The sequence below is a fragment of the Amblyomma mixtum genome, chromosome 1, assembly GCF_055824585.1.
Source record: "Amblyomma mixtum isolate Tamu chromosome 1, ASM5582458v1, whole genome shotgun sequence".
In the NCBI taxonomy this organism is placed as follows: Eukaryota; Metazoa; Arthropoda; class Arachnida; order Ixodida; family Ixodidae; genus Amblyomma; species Amblyomma mixtum.
The window spans coordinates 191,078,547-191,097,227 of NC_143012.1; the positions used below are offsets into that span (position 1 = coordinate 191,078,547).

The following is an 18,681-nucleotide window of genomic DNA, read 5'->3' on the forward strand; positions in this document are numbered from 1 at the left end:
GACAACGTCATAGGCTTCGTTGGAAATCAGGGCTACCAACTTCTGTGCCCAACCGTTCCGCTCAACGCGCTTTTTTCTCGCAGACGCGCTCGAACTCCGCCAAATATTTCGCCATATCTTCGGCGATCACGAAGGGCTGCGGCCTGTCCCTCAGCTGCTGACCGTTAGTCTCATGCAGAGCGGACAATGTTTTATATCTCTCGAAATCGATCTGATGCGCTTCAAGCTCCAGGTCCATCAGTTTCTTAGCGCGAGCACGCCGTTTTATCTGAAGCTGCCTCTGTTTTTCTGCCTCTTCGCGCTCACGGAGTCTTTTGGCCTCCTCGCGCTCACGGCCTTCTTTGATCTCATCCAAGGCCTCATTGGCTTCCTCAGCCGTTACTTCCTCTGCCCGCATTATCTCAAGAATCGCATGCTTTCGTTTTGCGGGGCCCAAATCAATGGCCAACTCTTCACAAATTTCGATGAGTTCCTTCACTTTGAAGTTCTCCATCGCGCACAATAGCCTCTTGTAGTTTGCCCTTTAAGAATTCCCTTGCGGTTCACTACTATAGCGCTACTAGCATGACACGCGCAAGTAATTATTTCCAAAACGCCTCGTTTACTCCCTCTGCACCAGCTTTCGTTTCAAAGCGCTCCGACTTGGCTCGAAACAGCAAAGCTCTCTCCAGTGCAACACACAGCCCTACTCAAAACTACAATCACGTGTGCTAGAGCAGTCTGGCAAATTGAGGGGAAAACATCAGGCACTCACCGCGCCGAGGTAGCTGACGCCGGTCGATCCCGCAGCTGCCATCCACTGTTGGGACTAGGAGTCCGAGCCAGGAAACGGTCGAGGCGACGGTGAGTAAAATGACTTATGTACAGTATGTACAAGGGCTTTTACATGATACAAGGGCCAAGAGCACCACGGGCTAGCACAAAGAAGAAGAGCGGCCCCGGCGGCGAGCGTAGCTCCGGCGTGATGGCTCTTCTGCTGCCCGTCTGCTGCGCGGGTTCAGCGCGGCTCCGCTTTTAAAGCCGCTGGTAACGGTTGCGGCAGCCAGCCGTTCAAATCCTCCAATCAGGTCACGGAACTGGCCACCATTCAAATTAGACCAATGGTCGAGAGCCGGCGAGCGTCGGAGGAGTTCGCACCGACGGAGAGGAGGGAGGGTCCGTGTCGGCGCCGGCGTGGCTGGAGGAGTCACGCTGCACGTCGCGACATGTCCGAGAGAGTCTGGGCCTGCTTTGAGCGACGGCGGGCGCGCAGCGCTTGTTTCCAGAGAGGCTAGCCAGCGAAATGTGGTCGCCGGCACTACAGCAGGCATGTCGATGCTGTTTCACGGTTGTTAAGGCTGATGAGCCATGTTTTAAGGGTGCTTTAAATCATTTATAGGGCTGCTCCTTTTGATTCTTCTGATCCTTGCACCTCATGATGGAGAAAAACCTAGATGGAATACGTCGCAGCCTGCTATCACTCCCTTAAACCGTGTAGCTGGTGGGGCAACTGTAATAGCGATATTGAATTTAATGAAACTGTGACCCTTACGGTGATTTGTCAATGCACTACGCTGGGTTCCTGAAAGCGATATTTGTAAATGGTGATAAAGAGCGACTGTGCTTCGTAGCAGCTTACCAGTGAGTCATTCGTCTTTGTGTGCTGTGCAATGCCGCGTCTTCGGTGTTTCAGGCACGTGCTTGTTGAGCGTCTCTGCTTCAATAATGTATTAGATCCAATGTAAGTGCAGACAATTTTGTTGGCGCCGTTTTGTTAAACCGAAGCTTAATTTACATTCGGCATTCCGAATACTTTGCCCCAATTTGAAGCGAATGTTAAAAGTGGTCAAAGCAGCATCCCTTCATTACAAAATGCCAGTATCAAATAAACCACAGGCAAACACGCTTTCTTTTGCTGTATAAGCAATTTAGCCATTATTCGCAGTTTTTTTTTCGTTTCATACGATTGACGCATATGACGGGTGCATTTAATTGTGCTTGGTTCAAGCAATAAGTAGTTGTTTTTCACCAAACGCGACAACTTTTTCCCCAATTCATTCAGTAATTCTGGCAGCCATCTGATCTGAAAAATAAGTATTTCTGCCGCATTCTATTTTTGGTCTCAATGCTGTCAGCCTTCATTTTCGCGATATTTTGTTTCAACTAGCTGGTGTTTAATCTCCAGTAAGTTCTAGGCTGTTTCTCTTTCGTATGACTCTGGGGCAACTGCTCTTACCGAACGTTTTTAGGCATGCATGACTCGATGGTATTCTCCAAGACGTTAAGGAACGCCAGGAAACGAATAAAGCTTGAGTGTTTCGGGGTCTCGGATAAGATAAACATCTCCCGAGAGCGACAGCAGTAGCTGCTACAGCCGATGAAATGCCCGTGAGCAAGAGACGACACAGTCTGCAGAGCGCCAGTTAAGGTCACAGGGGTAAGACGAAAAGAAAATAGAACGATGCATAGTGTAGCTAATCAACCTGGCAAGCCAGCCCCGGCGTACACATCGTGCAGGAGTCGATGCCGTGCGGAAGCGGGAATACGTTCCCACGCCGGTTAAATACTCCTCGCTCTGGCCATTCGTTTCGTGACGTAGCCGTAGAGGGTGGTTTCCTGGTAAGTGTGTCGTTCAGCACCAAATTTTTGTGACCGGGTGTGGCTGGTGCTATAAATGAACGACCCGTCATCCACGAGGTCGAGGATCCCAGGCGTAGCAGTCTGGGCGACAGGGGGAATCCAGGTAAGGGCACACAGGAGGAGGCCACCCATGGCAGCACCTGGAAAACGAGTGCCAGGGTAAACGTCCTGAAACACCTCTTTGTCCTGCCCTTTCTGAACTGAAAGCATCTGAGCGCTCACGCCAAACGTACTGCACCACAATTTCATTGTAGCTTTCTTTTCTCTTTCGCGGCTGCCTTTCCGAATAGGTCTTAACTAAAAGACGCGAAACCCAAGTGAATTGTTTTTACCTATACCTCGATACCATACAGTAAAACGGCGATGCATTGTCCTTTCACTAGCATTGTTAATATTTCATTTCTTACGTGTCATAGATTCTTCGTAGCGTACTGCCTCCCCCTCTCTGCTGCGTACGGGGGCAGCCGTTCAGTTACAAGCCTTGTATTGCAGGTTACTGTATGTTTTTACGCTTTGCTTTGTGCTTGTTTGTTCCTGCACTTGTTTGCTAGGTTGTGCTCTCGTAATAGAGGAAGGATCGGGCTGACACTTGAGATTACTTCACTGCAGATTGTTCAAGAATGTCTGTAGCAGCTTGGCGATGGTAGCCACTTTATCAGCTTCTCACGTGCGCGGCATGAACCATATTAAGACTTCAGAGAAGCACTTTTGGTTATATGGGCTCAAATGAAGGCGCATATATTTTAATGAGCCACATGCATTGTACCCTTGCATCCTTCACACGCTGCGGTGAAGAAGGTGCTGTTCTATGTGTGCGCCACTGGAAGTTAATGATTCTTGCATAATGGCAGGTATCACAAACCTCGAACTCGGGAGCTACAGGTGCGGGTTGCTAGAGTAAAATCCGTAATTCTAAGCCTTCCTCCCTACTAAGTTTTGGCTTCAATACTGCAAGGTTAGTTTGCAGAAATATGTGTCTGGTTTTCTACAGAACCATGAACGCAAACTTGAATATAAAGCGCCAGCTAACTGGATGAAGGTTTTGCCTCGAAAATCCCGCATATGAGTTCAACATGCTTTACGAAAGAACGATGTTGGACCGTTCAGTCAACTCACACGCTGCGATGAAGAATCGGCAGCTCCCTGTGTGCATCACTGGAATTTAATGAATCTTGCATAATGGAAGGTATTGCAAAGCAGTCGAACGAAACGAAACAACAAAGGAAGCATCCTGCGATATCAGCCGCAATCTCATGTACTAGGCACCCCCAATAATTCTGGACAAAAGCATTTTTTAACGGAAAAGAGTTCATGAACACAACTTTTTCATATATTGTAAGATTTCACTATAACAAACAATATACCCCAGGTCGTTCGTCTACCGGCTTGCATTTTTTGCAATTAACGCTTTCGTTATCGTCAAAAGCATTCCCAATTCGTTTTCAGTGGCAATCTCAACTGCTAGATGTGAGCGACGGAAGAAACTTTGAAGGAAAAGATTTTGCTAAGCGTAAGAAGAATGCACTATCGGCTTCAATATTTTCATAACAGTACATTACAATTTTCCAATATTCAAAATTTTTGTCGAAAAATGTTGCACGTGATATAGGCACCCTGCACCCGCCAGGCACCGCCACCGTCGAGGCTGCGTTCAGCTCCCCCGCGCGGCCAGTTCCTCGTCCCTGTCAGGAAGGCTCGCCCCGCGACTGCGAAGGGATGGCGTCTGCTAGCGGCTGCGCCGCTGTTCGTAGAGGCGGGATTTCGATCTATTCATTCATGAGGCTGAAAAATTCTTTTGAGGATCGAACGTCAGGAAAGAAACGAAGCTTTTTGAAGCAGGCCTTGTACACAACGTGAATGAGGCGGCATCTTGCGACGGGAGCGAAGCAGCCGCCCGGTGCACTGCGCAGACAAGCATCCCTGCGCCACCGACAACCATAAAATTAACGCTAAGAAATATTTGTATCTGGTGCCTTTTACTGCTGAACTCTCACTCATTTTTTTTATGTAGCTATATTCCAGTAGGCAGCTTGTTACCGCAAGCTGTAGTTTCAAGGCAGGCATCGCAGGCAAATGTAAATGCGCTGCTGCCGTTGCCGTGTTTTTGAAGCCGTGTGAAACGCTCTCCAAAACAAGCCACCCCCAAGCCTGGGGTGTTCCTGCATTTAAAAAAACTTACCCTAAACTTTCAAAGACGGCCAGGCGGCATAACATTGAAGGTAATTAGAAAAGTCCAGTTTTTGAGCGAGCGGCGCAAACTTGACTTCATAACATTCTCGTCTGCCGCACCTTCGGTGTTCGATGTGAAATGCCCTGTTCAAACTACGCCTTGAAATGATGTACCCATGGCGTAATCTGCCGCTCATATTTTCTAATTTTTCCAGCAACTGCCAGGTCCTTATCGTTGCAACACGTGCGTCAGTGTTTTGATGATATGAGATGTCCAATGAACGACCTTTTGCAAGCAGAAAAGGATGCAAGCTGCGGCGAAGCGCCTGTGCGCACTGAAACTCTTGCGGAAAACATAAAACTTTTTGACCGGGATTGTGCAAAAAAGGAGTATCCCAGCTATTTCATGCAGGATTCTTGCAGAAAGCGTGTGCTCTAAAAGCGGGATTTCATTGCAAGCTTTGTTTAATTTCTACACATTCAGTACAAGTACCCTAAATTTTCGACATTAGCATTGTACTAAATTATCACCCAGTCGTTCAGATGTGGAGGCCAAGATTTATCAGGAACATGTTGCCGTTGCCTCTGAAAACGTGCCTTTACTGTCGAAAAAGAGGCTGGACGACAAGGCGCAGTGGAAGCGAGCAAGGATTCCGCGCATAACTGGAACTAAGGTAAACGATTCTTTACTGCGCAAAATTTGGGCTTCTTCCTCAGGCGTGACTGCGGGCGAGTTATGCGTGGCTTTTAAGACCACATATTGTTTACAGCCATGCATGAGTCAAGGAAGCTTCTGCAAAGGTTTGACCACTGCTTGACCAGAAACCGCGCGTGCGTGTTGCCCGTCGCAAAGGGTGGGCAGTCTCCCAATGTCACGTCGAGAATCCACAAAACCTTGTCCCAGGCGAATTTATATATGCATTATTGCATCCTGCAACACAGCAGTGTGTCCTGCTGTTGTTATGTGCCATTTTTTGCTCGGTAAGGGCGCCCAAAACTGCTTCGGGACGGCGCGCGCAGCACAGCGGGAGCTGTCGGACTGCTCCCGCCTTCCTGACAGGGACGCGCGCGCCGCCGCCAGTGGTGTGTCGGTGTAATTCTATACACTGTGCCCTGAACGGAAGGTGCAGCTGCTGGAAGCGAATAGAAAGGCCAATGCTGAAAGTATTTGAGTAGTTTTTATCTAGATCACGTCATGATTTAGGAGAATGCCGAACACAATGCGCAGTCGCGAGTAAAAAAAGATTAGCACAATAACGTCTCCGCAGCGAGAAAAATCGCACCGCGCGGCTGGCGCAGCGCAATGCTTTGTGCGAACCCACCTGGCAATATTGTTATCGGCGTGTTCGTAACCGCAGCACCGGGCGTTGCTCTCCGTCGCTCCAGTGTAACACCCATAGTGCAGTCTCTTTTAGACCCGAAAGACGCGGGTTCGATCCCGGCCGCGGCGGTTGAATTACTTTGGAGGAGAAATTCTAGAGGCCCGTGTACTGTGCGATGTCAGTGCACGTTAAAAAGAACCCCAGGTGGTCGAAATTTCCGGAGCCCTCCACTACGGCGTCTCTCATAGCCTTAGTCGCTTTGGGACGTTAAACCCCATAAACCAAACCAAACCTAGCAATCTCTTTTACTCCCGACTGTACAACAGCGACTGCACCGGCCAGCAACTGGCCGAAAGCGCTATCAGCTTCTAGCACTCGCTCCCTGACTCGTATGCTGCCTACAACTTCCGTTTTACTGATTTTATACTGTGACACCATAGGCACCTTGAAGAGCAACTACCTGGTTCTAGGCTTAAGTAGTGAGATACCTAGAAAATAAACTTCAGCCATTATTTAAGCCTTCCAAGCAACGCTAATAGGTCAGACATGCAAAAAAAGAGTGCAAGAACGTAAGTATGCAGTTCACGCATCAAGAGGCCCCGCCATTTCGTCTAGAAAAACCGTAACGCTTACGGTTTCTTTGATTCAGGTGGTGAATTTTTAGCCAATACAGGCAAGGTCGATAGACCATAGCATATAGAGAGGCGAAATGTTTACCATATAGTAGAACTACGGCATCCGGCTTTCTAGTTTCATCTTAACTCGAACAAGTGTTTTTTTTACACTAACTACGAAAAGCTTGAGCCCCAAAGACAGCTTCGATTTTTTGAAAAGAAGAAATGAGCAAAGGCAGCGTTCATCCACAAATTTAAGGAATGCTGTAGCTATTCTCCTAGACGTTCCTGTTACCGATTCGACTGGCACGCAGCCACCATCGCTTCGGAAAGGATGGAGACCAGTGGTATGAGAATGAAAACAAATAAAAATAACGGACTTTGGTTTCTGATTTATGGGGTTTAACGTCCCAAAGCGACTCAGACTGTAGTAACGAAGGATCCGTCCGGCGTTTTAATCACTCGCCACCACACACATTCTTTTTCTACAACACAACAACCACCATTTATTTACATAGATGAGAAAAGGCGGCACATTCCATCATCGACCACGGCAAGTCCACAGTATAGCACACACTCCCCACACACACTGCCCACATACTGACTCCCACTGCCTGACAACCCGTCTCTGTCGTCACCGCGACCGTCCCGCCCTTTCCCAGAAAGGGCATATAATCCCTCCGAGGTCGTCGTGCGGGGAGGTTCGGCGCGTTGGGCCAACACCCTCTATTCGGCGTCCACTGGTCTCAAAGCAGGGGGGTAATGCCCTTGTGCGGCTGCCACCGTCCGTTCTAACACTCCCCCCCCCCCCCCCCCCCCCCAGAATGCGTGGAGCGCATTCTACAATTCTTTCAACTCCAGCGGGTAAAGGAGCCGCACCGGCATTCGGAGAACTGAGCCGCGTGACACTCTTAGCTCGCAGGAACGTACCTTACTGTCCCTGCCGTTGAATACCTTCTCCACTCTCCCGAGCTTCCATAGCAGGCGGGGAAGGGGTTCTCTAAAGGCCGTTGTACGATCGTTTTTGGGCGGATCCGCCAGCGAGCGAACCGCTCGCTTTCGGCCTTCGCTCGGGCGTGGGGCGGAATGGGTGTTGTACGATCATTTTGGAGCTGGCGGACGAGGCGGATGGTTTAAAGCGTTCCGATTGGCGCGCCCGGGATTGCCGTCTGTCCAATAGCATGCTCCTGTTGGCAACCTAGACGGCGCGAAAACGAGGTCTTTTTTTGCTCCTCGGCGACCGGCACATAGGCTGAACTTCGGCATAGCCATGGCGTGGTTTTTGAAGTTCTTGCTCTTGTACGCGGCTCTCGTCAGCTACCAGATGAGTAGCTCGGCTGTAGCGGTTTTGACTGCTTACATGGGCAACACAAACAGGGTGAACTGGCCATTAGTCGCGCAGTTAGTCGCTGCCGACGCGGTCATTCAGCAGCAGCGTAAGCGTAGGCGCAAGCCTATACGACGTTGCGTAGAGTTCTCTGTGCTGCTGAATGATAGCAGTGATGTCGGGTGAATATGACTGTTATTATTTTCAACTGGTAACCTGTCTGTGCAATCAAACACATGCTTTTAGTGAGTTTCCGTTGTTTGCAGAAGCAAACCGACATCCTGAGTGGAGTACTTTAACACAGACGTTGGCTGCCTACCTACAACATAACTGCAAGTAAAAAAATAATGGTGCATTTCATGACAATGGTTTGCTAGATTTGAGGATGGTGACCTTGTGGAACACACATCAAACATCTGAACAAGATGAAATTGCTGTGACTGAAATTTTATGATTCTGGTTCACATACCGCGTACCTCATGTATAGTAGGATAAAACTTAAAAGAAACAGCAGTTGTTAGCACTCGGTCATGGCCCGAGGCATCCTGTATTACTCCACTAACCAATAACAGTAAACAAAATAAGTTGTTTGATGTTTGACTTTATTAATCTATCCAGGTACCAGAATTCTAGAGCTTATCTTTTTTTCTTGTAATAAGCTTCTTATGGTAGTATAAAATAAAAGTTTTAACAGCGGACTACTTTTTTTGGCGCGGAAGAATTCTGTGCGGCGGTCCAGATGGCAGAGCTTCACTGCAGACTTAAATTGAATCTGACTATAGTGTTCGGTGATAACATGTTCTGACAGCCAAAAACCAAAACTGAACATTGGTTGTTGGCTGAGCTTAGATGCCAATTCAATGCAAACAAAAATATTTGTTGTAGGAGTAGATACGCATAGTCAACATGAAACAAAAAGAGACAACCCGCAACAAACACCTCACTGATACTGCCAACTGTCCAAAGCGATATCACGAACAGTGTATGCTGGACTGTCCTACACAAGAGGTGACGTAGAGCAGATGCCTCTGTGTGCTCTTAGATAAAAGGGAATAGTACCGAGGCTTAGTCCATGTTACTGCTTCTGACATCAAGGTGACCTTGACAAGATTGGTTGTTGCATCTGTAGAGAGGGCATCTGCTGCTGCTGATGTGGACTGCTTGTTCACAGCCTTTAACAATGCTCTGTCATAGCACGTTAAAGAACCCCAGGTGGTCGAAATTTCCGGAGCCCTCCACTACGGCGTCTCTCATAGCCTTAGTCGCTTTGGGACGTTAAACCCCATAAACCAAACCAAACCAAACCAGATCATTTTTGCCCAGCTTGGTTCTTCAGCTGTGGGAAATCAAGCATCACCTGTATATCATTCTTCTTGTGTCCCTGTTCACTCCCGCCGCACTTCAACTCTATCCACATCATAGTATGTGTGGTCAAATGACATCAAACACGCCACTGTCTCTCATTAAAGAAAAGGTGTATGTGTATGTGTGTATTATGCATGCATGAAAAAATCAGCATATTTTAGCATGTTACCATATGAATGCATCTATACATGAGGAAATTACAATGTTCCCAACCTTTACTAATATGGAAGATCTGCAGGTGTTTACAATATCACAGAAAAATGACGACGCAATAATACTGATTTCTTTTCTGATTTTTTTTTCGTCATGTTTTTCACACCATTACGAAAATCGAAATAGAAATGCTACTCAGTGGCTTCAAAGCGGATATGGTGTGCATCACTGTACTAAAGTGCACGCTTTTGTTCTGCAGTGACAGTGGGCAGGCCGCTTCCTTTTACCAGTGCCTCCTGAGGTGCCATTGCAGTGAACATTGTGCAAACCAGTATGCAGCATAGTAAACAAGTGTCGAAAGTTCTGTTGAGAGCCAATCAATGTTGACATGCACAGAAACAAGGTGGCGTATTGTGCGTATGACCACAAAGCATTCTTAACTGTCCCATGAATTTAAAACAAAGTGGTTGCTCCGTATTTCAAAAAAGTATACATGTGCCATCCTCATTAATCCATACATAATTAGATAAGGGAGTAAGTACACTGGCCTAGAGGTTAAGGAAATGCAAGAACCGATTTGGAAAGTTTACATAGCAAATATTGGCGGAGACTAGGATAGAATGCTTTGTATAGTCAAGGGAACGGGAACTGCTTCATATTTTGCAGTTACCTCAAACAAACACAATCATATGAAGCAGAATGCGAAAAAGTTAATTTTCAGAAATAAGAGCTATGATGTCTCAGGACAGAATGAATTGAAAAAAAAGCCATTGAAGTATGTGTGGGCCATAGATGCTTAAGTTCTCCAGTAAAGCTCTACAGCAATCTTGAAGGTACGTCCTTTCTGATCAGTAAAAAATAATATGAGAAATTTTAAGGGCAACTCTGATTCCCAAAGCAGCAAGCAAAAGAGAGAATCTGTATTTGTTAACCGATATCCGCACCACTTGTTATATATAGAATAATGTCGTACTAGTTACTAATTACCAATTTCTTAGCAAAATACCCTTATTCCACTGCCAGTGTGGGTTGCAAGGAAACAAATTAACTGAGCCATCAGTAGTCATAAGGAAGTTGGAAAAAAACCAAGTTGAAGTCAGGCCGAAGGATGACGAAGAAAAACGGAAAGGCAGTGATGACTTTTGTCTTTTACTGCTATCTCTTTGCTGCAATCTGATGATGAGAGCTTTTAAGCTCAACCAATTGCCCAGTTAATACTATCCTTAGTACATGTGACTATATACAAGTTACATGCATAAGCATACACATGTAGAATTCTCACTGAGCCACATCATGAAGTCAGTGTGTTGCTCAGCTGAGCAGAACAGACAAGCACAAAGAGAAGCCTGGTCAACAACAGGTGGGTGCACTAATGCATGTTTAGCTTTAAAGTGAGCGAATGTAGGTAGCTAGAGCTAGCTTGTGCAAAGTTAGCCCAAATGCTACTATTGTGTAAATCTGCCCCGATATAGTTTGAAATAAATTATGAACAAAGTTCTCAATGAACACGTTATGCATAAGAGAGCATTGTACTGGTTTGCCGAGGTGACCGAGTGACTGAGCACTATATCAGATCTATTTGTTTTCATATTTATCACACCTCAGTGGTCCTAAATGACGTTAGTTTAGTATCGAGCTTTAAAATGGTGTGCCAGGTAGGAGCTCAGTGAGTTCGTAATTTATAGCATGATTTCTGTAGTAACCACTTCGAAGGACAGTAAGATACACAGCCTTGTGGGATGCAAGACCGTTACAGCCTTCTGTGGCACGAACAAAAACGAATCTTGAAATTCAGTTGCATATGAGCTAAATGAGGCACAAGAGTGTTAGTGCACCTAGTGCACGAGAGACTACAAGTTGGGACTGATTAGTTGGGGACGTGTTGGTAAGGAGCAAAAAAAAACCTGCATAAGATAAAGACATTCAAATATGCACTTTTAGTGCTGTCACACTGGACCTTCAAAAATGGCCTGAGAAAATAAAACAAGCGGCTCAGGACTGAACTAATTCAAGGATTCTAGTTAAATTAGATTTGTGCCATGTGCAATTAGAATACCCAAGTTGATGACACACAGGGGAATTGAATGCAAGTAACTTGGAAGACGGTGATACTAACAACACTTCATGGTGTAAATATCCTAGGTTGTGGGTGGGTGTATGAGGATTATTAGGTATTTGAACCAGTATACAGTGAATATACCTTTATCGGAAGTCCTTATAAGTTGGCAAAATGTAATGCTGACAATAAAAACAATATTACTGCATTCTTAGTAACATTAGCAAACAGGACAATCCAGGGCATGCTAATTGTTGTTTTGAACTGAAATGCTGGTATTGATTGCAATATGGCACACCCCATATGGCTGTCAGTGAAGGCATATGACAAAACACTGAAGGGACGGTAATAATGCAAGTAATGAAAAGCTGAGGTCCAAAGGAGTTCCTTGGCGGACGTCCGAGATTGCAGGAAAAGGCAAGATACATAAGAATTGGCAAGAGAAATCTGCCGAAGGCTGGCTGTTTAAGCTTGGATCCAGTTTAGAGCTATTGGATGCAAATTAAAGCACAAGAAAACCATCCTCACATAAATAGGGGATTCGCATGCTTTTTCAAAGCAAAGAACAAAAGCATCATAGGGGGATGTTGCAGTCAAGGTGCATGTCGTGAAGAACAAGAAAAAGTTGGCTATTGCAGAAATGTCTTCTAAAAGCTTGCCGATTTGAATCAAACAACTTAATGGGCCAAAACAATCTAGCAGGGTCAAGAGTATGAAATGTGTTTGGTGATTTGCAGCACATGCCAATAACACAAATAGGGCCATAGGTGCTGGGTGATGAAGGATTAAAAACAGAGGGGCCAGGCTATAATAAGGCAGGAAGCTATCTGTACAGCATGCACTAGATATGCCTATACAACCTACTTCCTCTCCCGTTGTTGCTTTCTGTTTATTTCACAGAACTTGATCATAGCGTACTGTGGGGTGCACCGGTGGCAAGTTGGCATATCGAAACTGTGCTAAGAGACGACGACAGATCAAGAATTGCTACCCTGTGCAGTGATGTTGTTACCATCGTCTTTGTTCCTAGCGTAGCTTTACCAGCTCCACAGGGCTTATTTTGCAGTCTGCAAGTAGTCATGTCTGTAGCAAGCAGTCACAGGCAAATGAAGGTGGTAGCAGACAGACATATGCAAGTGCATCGACGAGATCTTCTCAAAGCTTCGAGAATGGCTTGTTAAACAAAGTGCTGCGGCTGACCCAGGAAGTGCCGCTGAACAACCGCTTAACACCAATAAGGCCGATTTCGCGAGCAGCTCTGCGACAATAGCATTGCGAACACATCCAGTTTCGTACCACTGATCCCCGGATCGAAAAGGACCATGAGCAAAATCAACAGACACTGTCATTGCCTATGAGGTGCTTCAAGACCACTGTATTTTTCTGATTGCAGTGGAAACCGCCATCCCACTTGAACTGAATACTGCCAAGCATTTGTCAATATTGACTTAACACTGCTATGCAAAAAGAGAAAAAAAGCAATGGCAAAGGTTTTCTCAATATTTTTTTCTTCTTTTTCATCAAGACTCGTTATGCTCAACTTGCTCTGTGGTCAGTTTTGATTGCATAAGCTGCTGCCACACTTTTTATTTTTTTTCTGCACTACATCAATTGAAATGCTCATGAAAAACAGACTTATGAGTTGGCACATATTAGAGATTTGTACACTGTCAATCAGTCGTGATTCAAAAGCGGCAATGATTCTTGTTTGTAATCGCGGAATACCATGTTGTTACAACCTAAACCGAAATGGCTAGCGGAAGTGTTCAGTCACCCAATCATCACGCCGATATGTTTATTGCAGGAAAATGTGCGCACAGCCGGCAGGAAATAAAAATAAATGACGCTCCCGAAGATACATTTGCACTGCACCGATGTTTTCACACAGGTTACACAGTTTCTCCGGCGAGTCGTAAACCGAGCACCCATCATCACAAAACGTACTGAATGGAGCACCAAAGCAAAGGATGGCGACATCGCTGTTGTCGCCGCAAAAGAGTCCTACGGCAGTGCAGCCAAGCTCGCGTCGCGTCACGTAGCACAGTGCCCACACGAATCGCGAACAAAATGGTAACGAATGCGTAGCCAGCAACAACGTCATGTGCACGGTTCGGTCGCGATCACTGCCACCATCGAAACGAATGCGACTAGCTGCACAACGCCACGTTCATTTCAGCATTCGGAAAGCACGGCGTGCGTAGTGAGCTCTCGAAGGCGCACATTTCACTGCCTTGACGTAAAAGCGCTCGCTTCGATCGCAATCACTTTCACTACGCGGACACTAGTCACTGTGCTACGCAGCTCATGCACGCACCAAAGTTCACCGTGAGCAGCTGTTGTTCGCCGCTGTGCGTGATGATCCTCGCAGGAATTAGGAACGCTTGCAGCAACCACAAACAGCTCCATATAAACACTTCGTGACACCGCCAACGCGTAGGTCTAGCGTCGGTTTCAAGAGGCGCTCTGTCAACTACATCAGCGTCGATTTCAACTCGGGAAACTGTCGCTGCTCGCCGCTGCTGCACGCGGAGAAGTTCGCAGTCGCTCTGAACACTCGTAATATCAACATGTGGCCAATATAGTATGCCTCGCGGCATAGGTGCCACCACTACAGCCACGACCTATGCCTCGCTCCCCAGTTCAGTCGACGGACGGCCATCTTGCCCGGCAGGAGCGGATGCCTACGTCACGTAAAAAGCAGCCAATCGCTGCAATTCGGTCGCCGGGTGGTTCGCTCGTCCGCCCCAAAGTTGAAGTTCACCAACTTTCCTTTCGCCTGCCGAACGGGGCGAATGCCTATTGTCTGGTCGTTCGGTCCGCCAGTCCGCCTGCCTGGCGGATCCGCTCAAAAGCGATCGTACAACGGCCTTAACTAGCACCAGCTGGCCGCCTTTAGGCGAGGGAGACTGCTCTTGGTGCGTCGCGTAAGCCGATCTCAACTCACGGAGGTATTCCGCTCTCCAGGCCTCCCAGAATTGGTTCTGAAACCTTTTTCGCTGCCGCCAAAATGAACGAAGCATCTCAGGGGTCGAAGCGGGCGGCTCCCCATCCGCCGTCGGCAGAATCGTTAGCCGTCTCCGAAGGAGAAAGCTTGATGGGGTTAGGGGGTCGCCCTCTCCGACCTCGTTGTACACATAAGTCAATGGCCGAGAATTCACAACGGCTTCAACTTCGCAAAGGATGGTGGCTAAGCGTTCAGCTTCTAGACATTTCTTTCCGATCACATTTCTTTATGCCATCTCCACTGAGCGCACCATCCTTTCATAGAAACCACCCCACCATGGCGCCCGCTCAACAATAAAGCGCCCCTCAACTTATGCACAGGCAAAATGGTCCACATCTGGGTGGCGCAGACACAGTTCGGTCCGTTCGTTTGCTGCTCACTTGAAGGTCTGCGCGTTGTCCGATCTTCTGGTAGCGGTCCCGTCGGAGCACTTTGCGGCGGAGCACTGAATTGTTGACAAGTGACACCAGCACGCACCACCTTTTTCACGAGCTCTCTGCCGCGCAGGACCCAATACCTCTCGCGCCGTTGCACGAGGGTGTCGCTTGCTCCGGCGTGCAGCATGTGTCGGTGTGCGTCGATCGCCAGGAGGGTGGAATACGGATGGTTCTTCGGCAGGACGATGGGGCTCTTTTCGTAGGTTATGTAACCCTCGTCCTACTTCGATCTCCCTTGTGTTTTCTGCCGGTGTGTGGATAATTCCCACGCTATCCGGCTCCCAGAACTCTCTGGGAACAACCGCTCTGTCATTTTCTTCTACTGCGGCTTGCAGAACGATCGCCTGGGCGCAACTCAGTATCGGGGAAGATGAACTGCTCTTTCCGTGCACCGCCCATCCGAACATCGTCTCCACCGCGGTCAGGCTGCCTTTTAGACGACGAATTTGGCCTGTCACCGCTCCCCAGTAATGGTCCGATCCGATCAGAATATCAATTCAGCGGTGTCCTAGCTCGTTCAGGTCATCGCCTAAACTGCAGCCAAAGTTGTGCAATTCTTGTATGATACTTTCGTCTGGGATTGGGAGATCCTGTTGACAGATAGTCGGAGTTTCGAGAGCTTCGATCTCGTACCTTCGGTTATTTTGCCTGCTTCGCAAAGTCAGCTGAACCTGTCGAAAGGTACGTTCTTGTTTATCGCCTCCAAACACGCCAACTGTTAGGATTTCGGTACCGAGAAGCTTGCATTTCAGCTTCTTTGATAGCTGTTCGGTAATAAACGAGCGCTGGCTACCGGTGTCAAACATAATTCTAGCCAGTTTTCTCTTTTTCTGACTCTCGGCCCATGCCGTCACAGTTTGGAGCAGAACTGCCGGTGTCGCGCCCCACTGCGTTGCCTGCAGGCTGACTGGACTAGCGCTTTGGTTTATGCCCTGCTGACTCTCATGCGGTCGAGCGTCTCGCCGGTTGGGAATGAAGCTCAGCTCACACATCGTTGAGGCATGCCTGCCGCGACACTTGCTGCAAGATATCATGCTCTTGCACATCCTTGCCATATGTTTTGGCCTCGTACATCGGAAACATCCGCCGTTCTCCCGTAACATGCGCTTCTCCGACAGCTCCCTTGCGGTGGTGCAATCCTCCCTTGCATGCTGTTTGGACTTGCACAGGAAGCATCCCACGTCCTTCATTGTGCCATGCAAAGCTGCCGCCGACGAGTGTCGAGGCTTGCCAGGATATGCAGCACTCTTCACCAGTTCATGCGCTTGATTACGGGACATGGGCTTACCAGCTGCGTCGTTGTGTTGCTCCCTGCCCGCCCTTTCTCGGCTCTCAACTTCGATCCGAAGGAATTCCAGAAGTGCGCGAAGTTCTTTCTTATGCACCGACTCTGTTCCTGTCTCGGAGCTACTGTCGGTAGTTGAGGTGTTGCCGTTGTTGGAGCCCTCTGCGTCCTTCGAAGCCATCATCCTGTAGTACAGCAGGCTCAGGTCGGTCGGAAGCGCCCAGTAAGATTCTTCGCCCACACCCAACGCCTTAAGGCCTCGCATGTGAGCCTGAAGGCTGTCATACCAGCGCCGGAGAATGTGGGCACTGCCTGTCGATGACACCTGTGTGGCAGCCATGAGGCTCTCCATCTGGTCCTGGATGACGATGGCCTGATTAGCCAATCGCTGCTTTAGGATGTCAATGGCGTGGTTGTAGCACTCTGCCGTCAGCTGCAACCCCTCGATGGCAGATGCTCCATCTCCTGTCATTGCAGATCGCAAATACTGAAATTTCTCTGCTGGTGATAGGTCCGAATTCTTGTGGATCGATGTTTAAAATAGCTCCCAAAATGGCTGCCAATTCCTTCTTTCGCCGTTAAATTTCAGGAGTTCCAATTTGGGCAGTCTTGCCCTGGCAGTCGTTCCTGTCGTTGGGCTTCGATCTTCGTTTGATTTAGTGCTGCCCACGTTCGTTCCTTTTGTGCTGCGTTTCGCTGCAGACTTCAGCTTGGCTAGAGAAGTCACGATCTTGTCACCGTATTCGATGATGGTTGCGAACTCTGCGTCGGCTTCCTGTTCGGTGATCAAAGGCTCGATCGCGGCGTCTACATCGTTGAGTTGATGTTGAGTCAATTGCAGACGCTCGATAATAACCTGCAGATCCTCGGCGTTCGGTGCGGTAGATTTCAGCAAGACGTCTGCCTCACCAACCAGACGCGTTGCTTGAGTTCGCAGGGCCTTCCTCTTTCTCTTCGATATCTCCATGTCTTTCGAGGAGTCAATCTTGGTGGTCCGTTGATGTTGCAGAATCATTCTCCCGGGTTTCGGCACCAGAAATTAGTGTAGTAACGAAGGATCCGTCCGGCGTTTTAATCACTCGCCACCACACATATTCTTTTTCCACAACACAACAACCACCATTTATTTACATGGATGAGAAAAGGCGGCACATTCCATCATCGACCACGGCAAGTCCACAACACAGCACACACTCCCCACACACACTGCCCACATACTGCCTGACAACCCGTCTCTGTCGTCACCGCGACCGTCCCGCCCTTTCCCAGAAAGGGCATATAATCCCTCCGAGGTCGTCGTGCGGGAAGGTTCGGCGCGTTCGGCCAACACCCTCTATTCGGCGCCCACTGGTCTCAAGGCAAGGGGTAATGCCCTGTGCGGCTGCCACCGTCCGTTCTAACACAGACTATGAGGGAAGCCGCAGTGAAGGGCTCCGGAACTTTCGACCACCTGGGGTTCTTTAACGTTCACTGATCAGAGTACACGGGCCTCTAGAATTTCTCCTCTAAAGAAATTCAACCGCCGCGGCCGGGATCGAACCCGCGCCTTTCGGGTCAGCAGCCGAGCACCGTAACCACTGAGCCACCGCGGCGGCCATAACGGACTTTATTGACACTCATGCAAAAATTTCATTAAACGTCGACGCAACGCGCAACTTGTTCTTGGTAGTCATTACTCCTTGTTGTGTTCGCACTATGAACGCAGAATTACTTTCTGCTGCGCGCATGCATGTGTTCTCTTTTTTTTTGCATAACGGACTTTATTGACACTCATACAGAAAGAGAAGAGATGCATGCGCGCAGCATAAAGTAATTCTGCGTTCATAGTGCGAACACAACAAGGAGTAACGACTACCAAGAAAAAGTTGCGCGTTGCGTCGACGTTGAATGAAATTTTGGAGGGCTTTTATGTGAAGGCAGAGGCGCGGTCGGCGGTAGCAAAAAATGTCCAGAGTAGGCGCGCTGCGGCGTGAGCTGACTTGGCTCGGATAGCTCTGAGTACTTGGAAGTCATATCAGATCGTCACCCCGCGAGCGCCTGTTGGAGACGGTTGGCGCAGCACACGCTTGCGGATGGACGTCAGGCGGCAGCATGTGGCCTATAGGCCAGAATACCAATGGACGTGCCTCGTATGTTCTTCGAGCCCCTTCCTGCATTCTTCGAGCTCTGTTGGAGTTTAGCACGCTTTTCGGCACGCTCTCATACTACGTTTCCGTAGCTCATATTCACAGCATACTTTTTGTTGTTACTGTTCAGGTGTCAGTGACACAGAACCAGGCTTGGCGATCGATAAGAAATGCTAGGTACGGGAAGACTAATCTGCGGGGCAC

At 48.2% G+C, this 18,681-nt stretch overlaps 1 pseudogene across 1 annotated transcript in view; it reads right to left on the reverse strand.

The window, feature by feature from the left end:
• Positions 1-274: 274 nt before the first annotated feature.
• The window catches only part of LOC149370320 (uncharacterized), a 58,450-nt pseudogene continuing 40,043 nt past the window's right edge, over positions 275-18,681 (reverse strand). The window contains exon 8 of the transcript XR_016291184.1: positions 275-2,759. The product of XR_016291184.1 is annotated as an uncharacterized LOC149370320 (transcript). The remainder of the gene's footprint in view (positions 2,760-18,681) is intronic.